The following is a 16,239-nucleotide window of genomic DNA, read 5'->3' as shown; positions in this document are numbered from 1 at the left end:
ACATTTAACCAGTGGAGAGTATCTTACATTCACATCTTTCTACCTGAGCAGAGAAGCACTGCTCAATAGAACTGGGTTGTTATTGTGCAACTGTCTCTTATGCTATGATTGTGCTTGATATGTGTGTCTCTCTCAATCAGCAAAATAGTGCGATGGTGATTGGTGAACTCTTTTTCCAGGAATTTATTCTGTTCATCCATAAAACCCATTCATTTTGTATAATGAGGGAAGATAAGAAAACATTTTTATATGAAGGCAAGTGATATTTCACTAGACACGTCAAAGTTGAGAGTGTTTTCAAAATCATAGAAGTGTTATGGAGATAAGAAAAGTTTCATAATTTTCAAAACTTTAAAACTCTGGACATGAGAAATGTTTGTTGTGTTATATAGCAAACATAACATGGTCCAAGTTTGATGTTTTCCATTAGCAGGGGGAAAGGCACAGAAAAAGCTGATAGATGCCAGATGGCATAGAGAGATTTAAGAATGGTCAAACACATTTGTAGGTTTTTTTAATTTATAGCAGAAGATATGTGATCTGCAGAGAAGTAAAATCTTCAGTAACAATACCTGGGCTGTATTACAAATATGGAGGACTGGAGAAAATTGAATGTTACTTATGAGTCTTTTCCACATGGATTTGATTCTGCAGTGTAGAATGTAATATGTACATGGTTGTATGTGTATTTGTTTGAGATATTTCTGGAAAGCTGAGATTCTTTTTCTTAATAATTTCTTTCTGCAGAAATTCTCAGCTTTGCTGAGGCAGAGGATATTGATCCATGACCCTCTGAAACCTAACTTTCTCACAGATGACCTCTTACATATCTGATCTTCTCTATGATCAAAAGGATGACCATTCCACACAGCTAACATTTAGTTAATTTGAAACAGTAAAAACTGAAGATGTTGTCTTCTCTTCAATGCTCATAAAAAATAAGAGCCAGTTTGGTCTAGTGGTAAGGCATCAGGCTAGAAACCAGGAGACTGAGAGTTCTAGTCCTGCCTTAGGCATGAAAGCTGGCTGGGTGACCTTGGGCCAGTCACTCTCTCTCAGCCCAACTCACCTCACAGGGTTGTTGTTGTGGGGAAAACAGGAGAAGGAAGGAGTATTAGGTATGTTCCCCACCTTGAGTTATTTATAAAAATAATAAAGGCGGGATAGAAAATAAATAAATTAAAAAAACAAGGCCTGTCCATTCCTCTTAATTGATCAGCAAGATATCAACTGATTCCAGCTGAGAAATAAACTGAATAATCATTTTAGTACTACTTGAAATTGACCAGGGGTAGATGCATTTCCAAGAGACATGTCTATTGCTGTTTTAGAATACTCCTGGCTTGTTTTGTGTTAAAACAATACAGTATATTAAGGGATAGAATCTGGTATAACTGATACTGAATTCAGAGAAGTTGATTGTTTAGAAGGGGATTGGCAGCTTCTAAAACAGAGAGAAAAGGGGAAAAATCTGGACAACTAGCCCAAAAGTTGCCCCTATTTTAGATAAGGACTAGTTCTGATAATAATTCATGAACATGACTTTTGTTTTGCCCATGCTGATATACTAGTAGCAGTGTAATAATTTTTGATATGTGTGAGAGGTCCTACATTCCTATAAGAGCTGCTGGTTACCCCAGTCCCTGGGCTTCAAAGCTGTAAGCAGCTTTAAGCATAAGGCTGTTTTTGTCTGTCTGATGCTCTGTGTGCATGAGTTGCACCATTGTTGCACTGTTGGGAGAGGGAGTTGATGCCCTTCAATCACAGTCCCCAAATTCCCTGAATTTCTATTGCCACCCCTTGATGTTCACCAAGCAGATGCTTGCTTATTCTGTTTTGGGTCTCTGCACAGCTCATGACTTTTTTTGGTACCAGTCAATTCTGGCAGATGTTGACCACTAAGCCACAACTGCAGCCAAACCCCAGCTTTACCCCAAGCATGCAAACCAGATGAGATGATAGCAGCAAATGAAGTCAGACCAGAATAGACTGCATTACAATTAGACTAGAAATTATATGTGTTAGTGTGAACAACTAGGTAAAAATAAGATTATTTGGGAGAGATAGGAATGCATAACTTTGAGAGAAATAACCGGTCTCTGAGGGGAAAAAACAAGCAAATACCATAGAAGAAAAATAGGCTGGCATGTGACTTTGTAGGCAGTTTAACATTTTCTCCATTATAAAGTAGGAAAACTGAGATAAAAGTAATCTTGAGGTTCATTGTTTTGATGGTAAAGATCCCAGGTGTAATTCAAGGTGCTGGTTGTTACCTTTAAAGCTCTACATAGCACAGGCTCTGGTTACTTGAGGGCCTGCCTATCCTCCATAATGTCTGCCTGGTTAATTCAATCTGGCAAGGTTGGTGTGCTCTGAGTTCCTTCCATTAAACAATGCTATCTATTGGAACTTCGGAAGTGCACCTTCTCTGTCATGGCACCTGCCCTCTGGAATGAGCTTCCCCCAAGATCCATATGGCCTCCTGCCTCTTGGTATTTTGGAGAGCCTTGAAGACTGTCCCTTTGCCCAGGCCTTTGGCAAGGGTGGTTGAAGTCCCCTTCTGGGTAGTGTGGCTTTACTTTTTGTTGTTGCCTGGTTTTTGCCATCTTTTCATTCTTATTTTTATTATTGTATTGTTTTATTGTTCTTTATATTTTTATCTAAGTCTCTGGGAGTCAGGCAGTGTAAAAATTTAATAAATAAATGTTATGTCATTTATTTATTGTCCAAATCCAGTAAACATAGGTTTGAAATATATTGCTTATAAAGTCCTTCCATTTCAGTCCAGTATTTCACCACATTAGCCAACCAGGTACCTCAGGAATCCAGTTAAACTTCAAATCAGTTCTGAATTTGAGGTGATTTGACTGAAGCTTCTCTCTTACATAGACTGCAAGGAGTACAACCCATTGAGGACAGTGAGAGTTATTTCAAGTTCATATTTTTAATGATCAGCAAAGCAAGTGACATGAAAACTGACAGCTGTCAACATCATACATTATTTGTGAGCAGGAGATAAATTTGACTTACACAGACTTAACTCCTATTCACACAAAGCAAACTTTCCTGCAATTCGTTCATTAATCTGCTAGCTGAGGGTTGTTGTGCGGCAAATAGGAGGAGGAAGGAGTGTTAGGTATGTTCACTGCCTTGAGTTATTTATAAAAATAATAAAGGCGGGATAGATAATAAAATAAATAAATAAATACTCGGTTTATTTTCCTTTCCTCCAAATGCTTTGCTTCTCTGCTTCTAATGAGTACAACTGTGGTGATGCTTCAACAAGATTTCTACTTGCTTTCCTGCAAGCTCAGTAAAGGCTTCCAGAGTTTTCAGAAGTACAGAATGACAATTTAAAGGCTATTCTCTTTGAGCCACCCTTACCTAGCAATGTATATGTCCAGTCCAGCTGCTCTGCAGCCCCCACCCCATCAGAAGTGCAAGTCCAGATGAGCACCAGGTGGCTGCCCACAACCGTCTTTCTACTGTGGAGCTGGCTGGCCTTGCTTTAGCACAACGAGTCGCCCTCTGGAATTGGAAATGGTTGGAGAATGTAGACAAAATGGAGTGCAAGGAGACAGTATGTGAAAGGGGAGGAAAAGAGTGGTATACAGTTATGAAGCACTTCGGATCTGATTCCAAAAAGATGCCGTGGAATGCTGGGGAGTACAGAGGTACTATTTGACTGTGACTCTTTAAAGCGGCTGTGACTTTCTCCTGGATCACTTGGCTCTTGGTGTGTGTGTGTGTGTGTGTATGAGAGAGAGAGAGGGAGAGAGGGATTGGTACAACATATTTAACATGGCCATTGACTTAATTCTTTTGCTGAGTTGCAAAATACACTGAACTATAATCTGACCAAATGAACTTGATCTGCATGGAATGCTAAACCACCCAAACCAAGATTAGCATGCAGTATGAATCACCTGTGCAGGTTTTACCTGACCTAATGAAACATATTGTGTGAACAGAGCCAATGTGTTTTTATGAGATATCAAACACCATCAAGGATTGATCAGCCTGACTTCCTCAAAACAAAAAAATCTGGTTTTCTAAAATTTCCACTTTAGAAAATATCGTTTATCCTCCTTGCTTATCAAACAAATCTTATTCAAAAGTAGGATCTCCACTAAGGGATAGGAGATACATTGTGTGGTATTTGAGATTATAATTTTTCAGACTTTAAGTTTTGATTCACCCCACTTTTTCATGAGATTACAATTTCATTGACATTTCTAATACTTTAGTGAACTCCTTTTCTGCTGTAAGGTAAAGGTAAAGGTTTCCCTTGACGTAAAGTCCAGTCGTGTCCGACTCTAGGGGGCGGTGCTCATCTCCGTTTCTAAGCCTTTAGAGCCGGCATTGTCCATAGGACACTTCCAGGTCATGTGGCCAGCATGACTCACGGAACGCCGTTACCTTCCCGCCAAAGCGGTACCTATTGATCTACTCACATTTGCATGTTTTCGAACTGCTAGGTGAGCAGGAGCTGGGACGAGCAACGGGAGCTCACTCCGCCGCGCGGTTTCGAACCGCCGACCTTCCGATCGACAGCTCAGCGGTTTAACCTGCAGCGCCACCGCGTCCCTTTCTGCTGTACATATATATATATTTATGTGCCTTTTAATATATGTCCAGATGTGCACCTTTTTGAATACATACTTTGAGATGCTCTTTTTAAATTGCAAATTGTATCACAAAATGTGGGTGTGTAAAAGCATTCCAGTTTGCATATAAACTCAAGTTGTTCTAGCAAGAGTTCAATTGCCCCCAAACTCAACTTCTTCCCATTCATCTCTTGATGCTGACCATGGCTTTAATTCTCCTCCCACCCCAGGCTTGATTTTTTTCTGCTTCAGTTCTTCTTTCCTTAAAAATTCCTCAGATCTCTCAGTCTGTTCCTGGTGGTCAACAAACTTCTTTAACTCATCTCCCTTTTATTCAGTTTTGTCTCTAAACAAACTCTCAGCTGATTGGCTGGCATGACCATTTTGGTATTTATTGGTCTCTTACAAGAACAGTGACTATATAATCATGGTTTTCTAAGGTATTCCCATTGGCTGAAAAGGATGGGTTTTCAAATCTCAGAACTTGATTATAAGGCAGAATGCAACTCACCCACCACCCACCTACTACACTTGGTCATCAAGACAACTCTTAATTATATTCCAATCTGATACTGTATCCCTATTAAATGCTGAAGCACCCCTCACAGAACAGAGAATTGTCACTATACTACAAATATTACCTCAAATAAATGCCAAAAAAAAACCCTGCCCCAGGCTCAGACAATTATTCTACCTCCAAGTCCTTTAATTAGAATTAATTAGGGTTTTCTGTTGCTATGATGGTTACAATACCAAAACACCATAATTCAATAAGGGGAATGGGTTTGCAAAAAAAAACTAGATACAAGTGTTCTAAAGCTGAAAAGTCAGATTCAAGAGAGAGAATTGGGAGCCATCTATTCATTTATTTTTTATTTGAAGTGCTGAAGTAGCTGCAAATGTTTCTAGCTATTGAATATTTCATGGGTAAAAGAATTGTGCCTATTTTAGTTTTTCCAGGAGATTTAAAATGTTTCTTAATTATATTTTTCCTCTCCTTCCTGTTTTTACTATTCATCATTTATATTGTTTATTTCAGTAAAATGCTCTGGACCATCAGGAAAAACCTTTTGCTATATGTGAAAAATAGAAATAAATAACTGTATCTGAATCACAGATAGAAGATTAGAAGCAATTAATATATTAAAAAATGAGGTTTGTGCATTGGCTCCTGAGATGGAGTGGAATAATTCAGTCCAGACTGTTATTTCCCCAGAGCACAGCAAGGGCCCTGAAACTGTTTCATTCCAATCTTTGAATATTCTGGGAGAAACATCCTCATCAATAAGATTTGCAAGCATCTTAAGTGTAGGTTCTTTAGAACCTTGAAAAGTAATTCTAACTGGGCTGCTTTGAGCCAAATCTATGCTTGTATGAGGAAAAGTGAGTTTATTGTGTAGCAATATGATTGAACTGGAAGAGTTATACTATATGAGTAGTACATAAATTGTAAATTTACATTGCAAGAAGTAAATTGTGGTACAAATAAAGTATACCTGACATGGAAAAATCTGTCGGTTCCAGATTCTTTCAGTTTCTCCTCTCTGCTAATTTTGGTTCATCTTATTTCCATCCTAGAGTGAGAATTTCCATGTATGCTTTTGTACACAATTGTATATGGATATTTGTGTACATTTCTCCTAACATACATATCGTCATTTGCAATTTTGAGTAATGTTCACACTTTTTTGCCAGGAAAAAAAAAGTGCATTCAGAATCAAGCAGCCATTCTTCCAGTTTCCTTTGACCTTCCACATGTCAAGTACAGATCCCAGCACTAGAAAGTTGCCCATTTCTGAAGGGCGGGTCGAAGCCGTCCCTCCAACGCAAATTGTTCTAGCCTCAAGGTATCAGCTTCCCTCTGGGGAATCAGGGGAGATGCAAAATGTTACTTTCTTCTTCCCTTAATTCAGCAGCAGCTTCTTAGTAAATCTCCTTGTTCCCCTCTCCCACTTCAATATGATGTTAATTTATCAAACTGTAAAATGTTTCATTTAGAAGTTGGACTCCTTAAGAATTTGGCACCATAAAGGGCCATTTTATATGATATTGTGCACCATTTAAAAATACATTTTAGTTATATATGTTGTTTAGATCTATGATGAACATTAATTTAAAAAGAGAGAGAGAAGAGCTTTCAACAGGAGGCTCATGGAAAGTTTTCCATGTTTCGTTACTGCCACCTAGTGGGCACTAGTAACCATGTTTTAAAAATTAGGATTAACAAAACATCAAGGCTACACCTGGGGGCAAGGGGGTGGTCAAAACCCTGAGATATCAGAAAAGAATTAGAATTTTCTGTATATCTAGTAGCTGTCTGGATTTCTGCAGCCCAGATATGTTAGCTCAGTTTTGTAAAACTAATTTTTAAGTGTGATAACTAACGTATTTACAGCTGAAGGACTATATATATAAAAGAGGAGCCAGTGAATTGGAGGCTGTCCAGTCCCACTTTTCATGATATAATGGGATTGCCTGGTGCATATTGACAAGGCCACTTATTCATTGCAATCTGAAGTTAAAGCAGTCATTCCATTTCCTGATGGATCGTTCACAAATGTTATGTTCACTCAGTGTGGTAATTCATGGTTATTTGAACAATGGTTTATTGAATTAATTCCATTGCCTAGATTCTCACAATAATTTAACCATAGCAAACTATGATCACACAACATATTGGTTCTGCTCCCTTACTGTGATGTCCAGTGTGTTGTATTCTTGATGTTGGTCCTTCTGAATTTGAAATCCCATAATGTTTTACGTAGTCAGCCTGAACTACTTTTTCAACATTATGATCATATCTATACTTTGGAGCATTGAATTCATTCTTTTTGCATAAATCCCAATATATCATTTTGCCACGTAACCATATCATGTTTTATAATCTGGACAACTTTGTTATAGCTGATTATTCAACAGACACATATTTCTCTTTGCATAATCTACATTTGCAGAGGTTTCCTTTTTTTTTTCTTTTTTTCTTTTTTGTTTTTCTGGCATTTGTTGCCAGGCCTTGTTCTTGTGCTTCCTTCTGTTTCCTTCTTGATGGACCCAATCTGAAGCCACTGCCAAGTGTTATTACTATTCACCTTGCCTTCAATTTCTTTCAGGTATTGACCAGGCAGAGGTATATATTTCACTCACTCTTGTAACAGTTCAGATTTTTTAATGCCATCTTTGATTTTGTCACACTCAAAATGTTTTGTTTGCACACTTTTATTAATGTCCTCTCTTTGCTTGCTTTTGGGAGATCACTTAGGCCTCTGATTGCATCTTCCATGGCTTGTTTTCCTTTCAACAAGCCATGACCACCAATTTTCCTAGGTAATGTAAATGACCTATGCTACATTTTAGATGTAGTGCATTATATATTGTCATAGGCTTTCAGGCCTTGTCTAAAGTATCTATTTCCACAGTGTCCAGTCAATGAAACCTACTGGGTGCAGTAGTGTATTACAGGGACAGCCCAAATATTAATGGCTTCAATTGGGTTACCACTATTCAGCTTCAGTTTTAGAACTTTTCTACTGCAACTTATTTTACATTTTTGGGTGCTGGTTTTCTTTGTCACTTGGGCACGCAAAGTATCATTTCCTTCTAAAACACTCCAATGCTTATACATATCCTCCATTGTCACTGTTTTGATTTTAGTGCCATTTCATAGTTGAGCTCCATATAAATGTTCAAATTTTTCCTCTTTTTTATTGCCCGTATTGCATACTTATGTAATCCAAATTTCATTTTGATGTCATCACTAAAGATGCATCTAAAAGCGACTGTATTTCCCTGGATGATCTTGCATATAGTTTAAAATCGTCCATATAGTGCAAATATGAAACTTTTATTCCTTGATTGGATAATTCCTAGCCTTATGACATTTTAGTCAAAATGATCATCAGTGGAATCAGAGCCCATATTAAAAACCAATGGAAACAAAGAAGCTCCTTGGAAAGCTCCTCTTCTGATTTTGTCTTCTTACGTTCTTCTTTACAGTATTTGCCAGAAATGTTGTTTTCCATTTTTTCTTAAAAACTTTATAATTTTCTCATTAATTCCAAAATTTTTCATTTTTAAATCCAACTATGGGGTACTGAATCAAATACTTTTTGGTAATAAGCCCAAGCCATATAAAGATTTGTTTTATGCCTTTTAGAAGAAAGGTGTAAAACCCCAGATAAATAAGATAAAAGATCTAGATAAAACCTTTTAATACTGTTTTATTGATCAAAAGTTGGTCTTTTGTACCCTTGGAATTTTTGAAATTCCCTTATGCACTACAGGTTATAATGAATTTGGGATCAAGTGTTTGTAGGTGTTGTTGGCAATGATTCTTGATAACAGCTTGAATGTTGTGGGGAGTGATTAGACAAAAATTGTTGGGTGTTTTTTCTTTTGTCTTTCATAATCAGAAATGTAGCAGGCCAGTTATCTATTAATCTTGCTGCAACATTTGATTTAAATTATTTACAGGATGAGAAGGCTAAAGGGATGGTGTTTGAACCAAAATCCACGAAGTTCATGTTTTCCTGGTACGCTCCAATGGTTCACTTTCTTAGTCTGTTCACTTACCATTTCTGCTGTTGCCACAATATTTTCCATTTGTTCAGGTTTTTGATTCTTCTTCTGTATCCATATGGCCATGCCATTGTTTTTATTGGGTTATCTCAAATGTTTATACAAAACTCCAATATTTCTTCCTTATTTTTAGGGGATTCAATTGGCTTCATGTTTTCAGTTAAACTTAAAAAAAAGTTGGTTTGTCTGAAATTGTTTACTTTTTTTTTAATTCCATGATCTTACTTTTCATGCCATACCATTTTCTTTGTTTTAACTCTTCCATGATTTCTGCTGCAATCATTTTGCTGTCTAGATTCCATCATTTTTTCAAGCTTATTTTTATTTTCTAATTTTTAGTTTTTGTTGCTTTAAATTTTGTATATTGGCAATATCTTTTTGAAACTGATTTGTTTTATTTCCCAGTCTAATTTTCCACTTTGGCATCTGGTGTTTGGGTTGGTTGCTTACTATCAATTTATAACCTGTTTCTATTGTTACAACTTTTGCAACTTTTGTACATGAGCTGATTCACCTCTTTTTTCATAATTGATTGGGCAACCATATTTGCACCATGTAACATTTTATTTAAATGTTTCTTAGACTTGAAAGAGAGACTTTGTTTAACTCTTTCATGCATTCAAAATCTTTTCCTCTAAGTTGCTTTGCTATTCAGACAGTTGTTGTTCTGTTTTGTTATTTTGAATTGGCTGTTCAAAATTTTCATTGGCTGCATCCAAATCCCTATTTACGTTGACTTGTTCTATTGCTTTTCTATTACATTTTTCTTTTTCTTTTTCCGTTTCAAGTTTTTGTTTTCAATATATTTTTATTGTTGAGTATGAAACATCTCTGATCCACAAGTTATTGTTCTTTGAAATTTGATTCCAGAAATTTTATTCTCCACATTTGATACATTGGTTTCTAAAAACCACAAGCTGATGGGTTTGACTCATAATAGCATTTCATAATTCCTTGATTTTCACTGAGCACCCATTTTGAGGCAATTTCCTTCTAGCAGCCTTGCAATGCCTTGCTCTGTTTGCCTAGCAGAGAGAACAAAGGCCTGTAGCCCACTTGTCACTTGATGCCCAAGAGCCAGAGCATTAAATGTGCCTCTTGTTTAACTGGGTGGCAGCTGATGGAGATTTGTTTTCTAGTTTTCCCCATTCAGAATGAATAACTGGGATACTCTTGGTTTGATCTGATGGTTTTGTAAAGGCCTGTCTGTCTTATGAGACCCTACCAGTATCTCCGATACTGCTAGCAAAGTCCTTGACTTCATTGAAGATCTTAAGCCCCCGCAACACAACAAGGCAACACCTCATAGTGTGGTGATGGTGATGGTTGTTGCTACCATCACCACACTGTGGGGTGTAGCGAAAGAGCAGGTATGTGAATGCGTTCGTGCATTTTTTTTAAAGTTCCTTTTTATTTTAGCAACAGAATTCATGATTTCCCTCACAGGGGAAAAAAATCAGGATACCCAGGAGGATACTGAGCACACATAACAAAAGATCACATGAGGGAAATACAGAATATCATGGAATATTCTGAATATTTGTAACGGTTGCCTAATCCCAAATACTCAGTCTCACAAGCTCGGGCTTAAAGATAACTGATTTATTAAAGGAATAGTATGCAAATACAGAGAAAGCTGAGAATGAGCAAAAGCGCGCCAAATACAAACTTAAAAGCCTTGCCTGTGAGCAAGTTCCGCCCCATCCCTCGTCAGGGCGCTCCCCCTCCCAGGTGCTAGAAGCCGTTAGACGCGCCTGGGAAAGTAACCTTGAGCAGGAGCGCAAACCCAAACATACATTCCAAGCCCTCAAAACAACGGAGGGGGAAGGAATGGAAAAACCCAGGGTGAAGGAACACGGAACAGAAGATGACATGTGAAACGTTACAATGTTAACAGCACATTGAAATGGGAACATGACATATTGCCCCCCCAAAAAAAACTATGGAGCAGGTTTGTCAGGATAGGCAGAGTGAAATTGGGCTACCAGACGAGGGGAAAGCACGTCTGGAGCAGCAACCCATTCAGGATGAGGGAAATGTTTCCAGCGGACGAGGTAATGTAAAGCGGAGCGCTGGCGTCGGGAGTCGAGGATGGATGTCACCTCGAAGTGTTGCTGGTTGTCGATCATGAGCGGAGGTGGTGGAATGGGTTGGGGATGCCAGCGGTCCGACGGCAGGTAGGGCTTGAGTAAACGAATCGTGGTTACGCCTGGTTTCTTCCACCTGCCCTAGGGCGCCCTTCAGGGCAGGTGGTAGGCTTTTCCCGCTGGCTGCTCGAATTGCAACTCTTCTTCCTCTTCTCCGAAGGGTAGTTCTGGGGGGTCCCGTTCTGCGACGGCCGCTTTCAGTTTCCGCGGTGGAGCAGGAGCAGGCGACTTTACTGTAGGTTTCGTCTGTCGTTCCTCTGGACGGCGTCTCGGGCACGACGTGGCTCGATGCCCTTCTTTCCCACATCTCAGGCACTGACCTTTGGAGAATCGTCGTTCCCTTTCTTCTTCCCAGGTTTTCGGTTTGGGGCGGCTGGCAAGTCCAGATGTGCGCGCTCCTCTAGCAAGACGCCATTGTCTAAGCTCTTTGGTATGGGCATAGGTTTGCAGGGCATTTTCTGCGCTGCCCGCCAACTGAATCCACCCATACAGCGTTTTGGGATCATCTCTTCCTAGTGCCCAGCGAAGGATTTCTGGTTCTAGCCCCTGCTTAAACATTTCAATTAAGGTTGGCTCAGACCAGTCTTCCACTTTCCCCGACAAAGCTTTAAATTCCAACGCATAATTGGCAACTGAGAGGGACCCTTGGTAGAGTTTCCTCAGGGCATTTTTAGCTGTTTCTTGGGCTAGAGGGTCTTCGAAATGCTGTTTAAGTGCCCACAAAAAGTCCTCGAAGTCCTCTAACTCAGTTGCCTCAGCCTGGCACAGTTGCACATACCAATCAGCTGCCCTTCCTCTCAGTTTGTTGGCGATGAAATTGATTTTGCCATGTTCTGACCGAAAGTTCTGGCCCCAATCTTCCATATAATGCTTGGCATTAGTGATAAAGAAGGAGAGCGTAGTGGGATCCCCATCAAACTTTACTCCAAATGGTGGGAAGTTTCTTGCCGGCTCAGCTGGCTGTGGCGGTTCCGCGAATGTCAGCGTACGCTGAGCCCCCATGGGTGGCCGATCCCTAGGGGGTCTTGCCTCTCGCCCCCCCGCCTGACGGGCTGATCGAGTCTTGCTTCTCCCCCTGGTTGGTAGGGTACTGTGCCTGGGATACTGTGACGGCTCTTCCTCCCAATCCTCCGGGGTGGGCTCTGCATCTCTGGGTAGATCCTTAAGGATTGTCACTATTAGATCCATTTTATCCTCTAATGCCCTCATAAGAGCTGGAGTGACCGGCTCTTCCAGGGGTTGGTTGGTTACCACCACCCTCGGTGACAAGGGGACTTCGGGCTCCCAGGATAATTGTGGAGACCCCCTCCCCGGTGCTCTTTCCATAACAGTTTTATGTTCACTCCTGAGGCTCTCCTGCATGGATATCAGCAGCTCATCTAGTTGGACATCCCGCAACTCCCGACGTGCTGCTCTTTGCGCTCTCGAGGTTAGAGCTGGTCGGATCCTTGCCGCCTCCCGCTCCTCCTCGCTTCCATCACTTGCGCGAAGCTGATGTTCGGTCATCGCTAGCGTTCCCTCTTATCCAACGATTGGATGGGGCTAGCGGAAAATGGATGAAATGAATTCTCAGCTTTATGTAACGGTTGCCTAATCCCAAATACTCAGTCTCACAAGCTCGGGCTTAAAGATAACTGATTTATTAAAGGAATAGTATGCAAATACAGAGAAAGCTGAGAATGAGCAAAAGCGCGCCAAATACAAACTTAAAAGCCTTGCCTGTGAGCAAGTTCCGCCCCATCCCTCGTCAGGGCGCTCCCCCTCCCAGGTGCTAGAAGCCGTTAGACGCGCCTGGGAAAGTAACCTTGAGCAGGAGTGCAAACCCAAACATACATTCCAAGCCCTCAAAACAACGGAGGGGGAAGGAATGGAAAAACCCAGGGTGAAGGAACACGGAACAGAAGATGACATGTGAAACGTTACAATGTTAACAGCACATTGAAATGGGAACATGACATATTGCCCCCCCAAAAAAAACTATGGAGCAGGTTTGTCAGGATAGGCAGAGTGAAATTGGGCTACCAGACGAGGGGAAAGCACGTCTGGAGCAGCAACCCATTCAGGATGAGGGAAATGTTTCCAGCGGACGAGGTAATGTAAAGCGGAGCGCTGGCGTCGGGAGTCGAGGATGGATGTCACCTCGAAGTGTTGCTGGTTGTCGATCATGAGCGGAGGTGGTGGAATGGGTTGGGGATGCCAGCGGTCCGACGGCAGGTAGGGCTTGAGTAAACGAATCGTGGTTACGCCTGGTTTCTTCCACCTGCCCTAGGGCGCCCTTCAGGGCAGGTGGTAGGCTTTTCCCGCTGGCTGCTCGAATTGCAACTCTTCTTCCTCTTCTCCGAAGGGTAGTTCTGGGGGGTCCCGTTCTGCGACGGCCGCTTTCAGTTTCCGCGGTGGAGCAGGAGCAGGCGACTTTACTGTAGGTTTCGTCTGTCGTTCCTCTGGACGGCGTCTCGGGCACGACGTGGCTCGATGCCCTTCTTTCCCACATCTCAGGCACTGACCTTTGGAGAATCGTCGTTCCCTTTCTTCTTCCCAGGTTTTCGGTTTGGGGCGGCTGGCAAGTCCAGATGTGCGCGCTCCTCTAGCAAGACGCCATTGTCTAAGCTCTTTGGTATGGGCATAGGTTTGCAGGGCATTTTCTGCGCTGCCCGCCAACTGAATCCACCCATACAGCGTTTTGGGATCATCTCTTCCTAGTGCCCAGCGAAGGATTTCTGGTTCTAGCCCCTGCTTAAACATTTCAATTAAGGTTGGCTCAGACCAGTCTTCCACTTTCCCCGACAAAGCTTTAAATTCCAACGCATAATTGGCAACTGAGAGGGACCCTTGGTAGAGTTTCCTCAGGGCATTTTTAGCTGTTTCTTGGGCTAGAGGGTCTTCGAAATGCTGTTTAAGTGCCCACAAAAAGTCCTCGAAGTCCTCTAACTCAGTTGCCTCAGCCTGGCACAGTTGCACATACCAATCAGCTGCCCTTCCTCTCAGTTTGTTGGCGATGAAATTGATTTTGCCATGTTCTGACCGAAAGTTCTGGCCCCAATCTTCCATATAATGCTTGGCATTAGTGATAAAGAAGGAGAGCGTAGTGGGATCCCCATCAAACTTTACTCCAAATGGTGGGAAGTTTCTTGCCGGCTCAGCTGGCTGTGGCGGTTCCGCGAATGTCAGCGTACGCTGAGCCCCCATGGGTGGCCGATCCCTAGGGGGTCTTGCCTCTCGCCCCCCCGCCTGACGGGCTGATCGAGTCTTGCTTCTCCCCCTGGTTGGTAGGGTACTGTGCCTGGGATACTGTGACGGCTCTTCCTCCCAATCCTCCGGGGTGGGCTCTGCATCTCTGGGTAGATCCTTAAGGATTGTCACTATTAGATCCATTTTATCCTCTAATGCCCTCATAAGAGCTGGAGTGACCGGCTCTTCCAGGGGTTGGTTGGTTACCACCACCCTCGGTGACAAGGGGACTTCGGGCTCCCAGGATAATTGTGGAGACCCCCTCCCCGGTGCTCTTTCCATAACAGTTTTATGTTCACTCCTGAGGCTCTCCTGCATGGATATCAGCAGCTCATCTAGTTGGACATCCCGCAACTCCCGACGTGCTGCTCTTTGCGCTCTCGAGGTTAGAGCTGGTCGGATCCTTGCCGCCTCCCGCTCCTCCTCGCTTCCATCACTTGCGCGAAGCTGATGTTCGGTCATCGCTAGCGTTCCCTCTTATCCAACGATTGGATGGGGCTAGCGGAAAATGGATGAAATGAATTCTCAGCTTTATGTAACGGTTGCCTAATCCCAAATACTCAGTCTCACAAGCTCGGGCTTAAAGATAACTGATTTATTAAAGGAATAGTATGCAAATACAGAGAAAGCTGAGAATGAGCAAAAGCGCGCCAAATACAAACTTAAAAGCCTTGCCTGTGAGCAAGTTCCGCCCCATCCCTCGTCAGGGCGCTCCCCCTCCCAGGTGCTAGAAGCCGTTAGACGCGCCTGGGAAAGTAACCTTGAGCAGGAGCGCAAACCCAAACATACATTCCAAGCCCTCAAAACAACGGAGGGGGAAGGAATGGAAAAACCCAGGGTGAAGGAACACGGAACAGAAGATGACATGTGAAACGTTACAATGTTAACAGCACATTGAAATGGGAACATGACAATATTTCAGAGTTCATGCAAATGCACATTTAACATTATAAATGCACAGACACAACTCAACTTTCTGTCATTGTTTACCTTATTCTAGGGAGAATTCCAAGGATTAGCAACTCCATTACTACAGAATAATTGGTAATGCTGTTCTAGAGTAGCACAAAGTTATTCAGGGAGGATCTGTTCCATTTAACGGTCCCTTTTGAGGAGAGGCCATTTTTTGTATTGACTTTATAAAATTAAAAAATCCATAGAAAGAATGGGCAAATCAAAGGCAGAAGTGGACTGATAAATATATATTCCACTTAGTTTCTAAATTGTATAAGGTGAATGAGAGATCTCTTTTAGCTTTTAAACTTTGGAAAGAAAATAAATGATATTGAAGCAATTTAGGAAGTATTTGGAACTCCTTTCTCCTCTTATATTTTCCCTCCTGAGGAAAGACAAATGTTAGTCAAACTTTGCTCCAGCTGGTGTCTGTATTACCATCTGAATTTAAAAATTCAAGTTCACTCCTAGCATGACAGCTACACATTGAGGAAACTTTAATTTGGATTCTTGCAAAAACCAGGTTTTAAGATTGTATGGCTTAAATAGCCCCTTTCAGTCCTAAAATTCTCTGATCTGTGGCAAAATTATTTTTAATACCTTCTGTATGAACATTAGTAAGGGTCCTCTAGTGGAGGGTCAGAGTTGATCTGTAGAATGTGTTTTTCAGATGCAAGATCTTGAGCTCCATCTCTAGCATCTCCCATCAGGGTTATTTGCAGGTGGGG

The sequence above is a fragment of the Candoia aspera genome, chromosome 1 (genome assembly GCF_035149785.1).
Source record: "Candoia aspera isolate rCanAsp1 chromosome 1, rCanAsp1.hap2, whole genome shotgun sequence".
Lineage (NCBI taxonomy): Eukaryota > Metazoa > Chordata > Lepidosauria > Squamata > Boidae > Candoia > Candoia aspera.
This window is presented reverse-complemented; position numbering follows the sequence as displayed.